Source organism: Corvus kubaryi, unplaced genomic scaffold (assembly GCF_017639235.1).
Source record: "Corvus kubaryi isolate FWS band 111438036 unplaced genomic scaffold, C.kubaryi_AGA036_p1.0 134, whole genome shotgun sequence".
In the NCBI taxonomy this organism is placed as follows: Eukaryota; Metazoa; Chordata; class Aves; order Passeriformes; family Corvidae; genus Corvus; species Corvus kubaryi.
Genome location: NW_024580668.1, coordinates 6,486,728 through 6,491,354, shown reverse-complemented (window position 1 = coordinate 6,491,354; position 4,627 = coordinate 6,486,728). Strand labels below are relative to the sequence as shown.

At 47.8% G+C, this 4,627-nt stretch overlaps 1 long non-coding RNA gene across 1 annotated transcript; it reads left to right on the top strand.

Moving 5' to 3' along the window:
* The first annotated feature begins 399 nt into the window (after window positions 1-399).
* On the top strand, window positions 400-4,393 carry LOC121673645. The gene is made up of 2 exons (XR_006019266.1): window positions 400-1,006; window positions 2,984-4,393. It is a non-coding gene; the product is annotated as an uncharacterized LOC121673645 (long non-coding RNA).
* Window positions 4,394-4,627: the final 234 nt, after the last annotated feature.

Genomic DNA, 4,627 nt, shown 5'->3' with positions numbered 1-4,627 from the left:
ATGCAATTTGCATCGCAGAGTTGTTACAGGGGGAAAATATCGTGCTCCTCCTGTGCCTGGAGCTGCTAATCTTGTGTTCTGAACATTGAAAATCTCTTCAGCTTCTCTCATTATACCTAAGCTTGATTACAGCTTTGATTTCACACCTCTCTCATGCAGGCTTTTCCTCCCTCCTCAGCTGGAATTGTAAGGCCTGAGAAATTTTGTTGCGCCTTGGGACAGTTCCCAACATCTATCCCTGCTCCTAATGCTGCTTTTAATTCTATTGGGAATCTGAGCATGAGGGGAGCTGGGGGGACTTTTGTGAGGGGGAAAATAAGGCACAGAGGCCAAAGTGTAAATGCAGAGTCCAGGTTACCACAGTCTCCAGGGTTGTGGGGATTTGGGCCACGCAAACTGATGTTTTTCTCTGTGAAAGGCTGGTTCCCTCTGTGCATCTCCTCCAGAAATTCTTGAGCACCAGGGCTGGTGCTGGAGCTGCAGCCACACAAAAAGTCCCCATGGAGCTGTGTGGGACCCAGTGGGAATCATTTGTTTGCTGCTTTTGATGAAAAGTTGTGACATGAACCTCAGTGTCAGGGAGGTGACACGTTAATGCTGCTGCTGTCAGACAGTGCCCACACACTGTGTCTGGAGACAGCTCAGGAGAAGATGGAGAAATCCAGGATTAAATCCCATGTGCTTCTGAACTCTATCAGAAACTGCTTGGAGTGACGTCTGTGAAGTGACTTGGGAGGGCTGGACAGAAGGCACAGCTCTGAGACGTGCATGGTACATCAGTGATGTCCTAATAATGGTCTTTGCACAGGGATGAAAAAGTATCAGTTTGCATGGCCTGAATGTCTGGGTCTGGAAATTCTGCGTGTTGCACGAGCTGTGCTGAGCTCATTTGGCTCTGAAATTTCATCTCTGCACCTTAGCCAGGAACAACATCAGAGTCCTGAAACCATTAATAAAAATCAGTCATAACCCAGAAGCAAATCTCGGCAATACATGTCTGTGGCAGGTGAGGAGACTGAAAGCTTTCATTATGAATTGGGGATTATGAGCACTGACATTTACTGTGCTAGAAAGTCCAAGGGACAAATTTGTGCCAATTAATGTCACGCCTTTAACTACGAGGATCAATTTGTGTTATGCTTGTACCAGAGTCTGGTGACAGAGGGGGTTTCCAAAGGAAGTCTTGGTCCATGGAGGCCTGTGCCCAAAGAAAATGCAAAGAGAACTGAGGTATGAAAAACAAAGATCCTTTATTTGCATAAGAGCAGCAACAAAAATGAACTACAGAACATATTTACATTGTAAGAACCTTTGTAACAACAACGATCTGTAGAACGTATTTACAAGAACGTATCTATCAAAAATATGTTAAACGTATTTACAGAAGACAAAAAGAATCCCTAAAACGTATATACAGAAGGGTGCCATCTCTGCCCTGGATCTCCATCAGTCCTGGAAGAAAAGCAAGTGACACAGTCATTGCAGTCAGGCACAGAGGGCTGTTCCATGTGCCCCAGCCCGGGACACACTGGCAGAGCGGGACTCTGCCGCCAGCGCTGAGCCTGGCTGGGGCTGGGGGTCAGGCCCCAGGCACTGGCATGGGGCTTGTGTGACCCAAAGCTGGGGTTGGTGCTTGTGCTGCCAGAATCCAGCCCACGGGGCACCGTGTCCCTCAGCGGGGCACCCAGCCCAGCCCCAGCCTGGCAGCAGGGCACCCACTCTGCCTGTGGGGAGCACATACCTGTCCTACTGCTGGAGTCCGCCTTCATCCCAGGACCATGTCCTCCTCCTCCTCGTCTTTTCCATCCACATCCATGGCCTCAATGTACTCTTCTATTTCCACCTCCATCTCTTCCTCCGTCTCCTCCTTCACATCCACCTCCATCTCTTCCTCTATCTCCTCCTTCGCATCCACCTCCATCTCTTCCTCCATCTCTTCCTTCACATCCACCTCCATCTCTTCCTCTCCAGTCTCTCCTCCCTCCACTTCCATGTCCTCCTCTGTATCAGTCTTTATATCCACCTGCATCTCTTTCTCTTCATCTCTGGAAACCTGCATACATAGCAAAACCTCTGAGTGGGATCCCTGTCCCACAGCATCCCCACAGAGGCACTTAGGTGGTGTCCATTTCCATGGAATGGCACCTTACCTTCCTCAGGACGAATGTGAGCATCTTGCAGGGATGAATGGCAAAATCCAGGCACGAGAGACCTTTGGGAACTCTTGGGAGTATCGGAGCAGGGGCCAAGCAGGGTGACAGGTGTGTAGGCACAAGGGCGAATGGTTGTGTTGTCCTCTTTGCTGGATGCTGGGAGCTCCAGTTGGAATGCAGACCATGACATCACAATTCACAGGAGTCCAGGGTCACCGTGGAGTGGACAACGGGGATCATAGAATGATGGAATCCCTGAGTGGTCTGGCTTGGAAGGGACGCTAAAGATCATCTTGTTCCAACTTGAGCAATCTTCTACCAGAGCACGTTGCTCAGAGTCCTGTTCCCACGTGGCCTTGGATGTTCGCAGGGATGGGGCATCCACATCCTCTGTGCACAGCCTGGGCCAGTGCCTCAGCACTCTCAGTGTGAAAAAGGAGCTTCCTTAGATCCAACCTAAATCAACCTCCTGCAGTTAAAAGCCATCCCTGCTTCTCCTCTTGCCACTGGCCCTATTGAACACTGTCCCCATCTTTCCTATGGCACCCTTCAAGTCCTGCATGGCCACAGCAAAGCCTCTCCAGGGCCTTCTGTTCTCCAGGCTCAACAGTCTCAACCCCACATGGACAGCAGTGACTTAGATCAGCAGAAATCAAAGCTGCAAGGTAGCAAATAGCACCAGCAACTGAGAGAGGGAAGCTTTAGACCCAGCCTTGTCTCTAAATATACAAAATTAGTAAGAGTGGAGGGGCGGATGGTGGGACACTGGCTCTGTTCTAACTGATGAATATTTTCTTTTTTTCTTCTTCTTTTCTCTCATGCTGACCCAGGTTTTGCTGTTTGAAAGGAAGCTTGGCACAGCATCCATTGTCTTCTCCATTTGTGAAACACCGAGCAGAATCTGAGCAGGCTGATGGTGCAGAGCAAAACCTGCAAATATCTTGATAATCCTGAGCCTGGGGGATGCAGCTAAACCCAGTCCAAAGGAATTTCTGGAAAGTTGAACCTGGTTTACATTTTCTTGAGTTTGGCTGTTCAGCTTCACCAGTCATTTATAAAAAAGCAAACAAAAAACTCAAACCAAAAAAGACAAAAACCCAAACAAACAAACCCACACAAACCAATCAAACAAACAGATAAAAAACCCCAAATAAAACCAAAAGGAATGAGGAGTTCATAGTAGTTGTGAGGATATCACAGCAGGCGAATGGCTGCTTCCCATAGGATCACCATAAAAAGCCACATGGAACAGCTGCTCCAAAATATACACACCAGGGGAAATAGAAAAAGTGATACATGGCGGCTTTGGGGGTAGCTCCACATTAAGGTGAAGGATGAGCACTCCGTGGTACAGATCCAGCATTCCCCACACTCCAGGCCGCTCTTTGCTCCTGATGAAAGACCCTTGCAGGACTGTGGCCCTTCTCAGTGCAATGTAAATCATCGCCACAGCTCTCAGCTGAGCCACTGGCATTTCCAGAGCGAGATTCAGGCACAATCCTACTGCCTCGGAGCATCTGTGGAAGATCCTGAGCTTCTTCACCCCCAGAAACACAAAGCAGCTCAGGCTTTCCCTGAATTGGGTCTTCAGAGGAGGTTTCCAGTATCTCTGAGATTTGTTCACCCCTCAGCACGTGTGACTTTATGTACAGTGATGCATTTGGGTTCCTTCCTCACCCCTGTGTGCCAGTGAGAAACCACCCACGTGGATGAAGGATAATGTGTACAGGAAAATTTATTCCTGGATTGTCATTTTGCTTCACTGTCACTTAGTTTAACATGGTCCTTATCTAAGAAGGACTTACAAGAAATGTGTAGGAATTTTGGATCTGAGAGGAGCAGAAAGCACATTTTCTAAAGCAAATTTCCAGCTGATGCAGCTTCCCTGGAAAAAGTGATTCCCATTCATCTTCCTGGGAAGAATGTGAAGACCCATTCAGAGATCACAGGTTCAGCTGGCCTTTGGCTTTGTGTACCTCATTTCACACGTCCAGTTTCATTAAAAGAGGCTCAAGTTTGCCTTGCAACACAGAAGTGCTGTAGCTATTCCCAGGAGAAAAACAAGAAATGACTGTCCCACGGTGTGGTCACTAGGTTGGTACGCGGGGTAGAAATCCCACCGCAGTTGTGGCTCTGTGAGCAAAGAGAGCCAGTGCTTTTTGGGGCTGTAACAGCTGAGAGTGTGGCAGAGCAGTTTTTATATTATTTTTAGAGTCCTGAAAACATTGTTCCCAAAACAATCTTTCTCTCCTGTCTTCTGTCATAAATTGTGGAACAGAGAAAATGGAAAGGAGCAGAGGTTTGTTTAAATTGGCTTTTTTTTTTTAGTCTTAAAATAGCATCAGCGTGGTGCATGATACTTTAGAAATTGGATTAGTGACACCTATTTCATCCCACCAGAGAGGTGGGATTTAAGACTTCCAACAATAGAAACACCAGATGTGCAAGAGCTCAGTTTTCCACCCCTCACACCC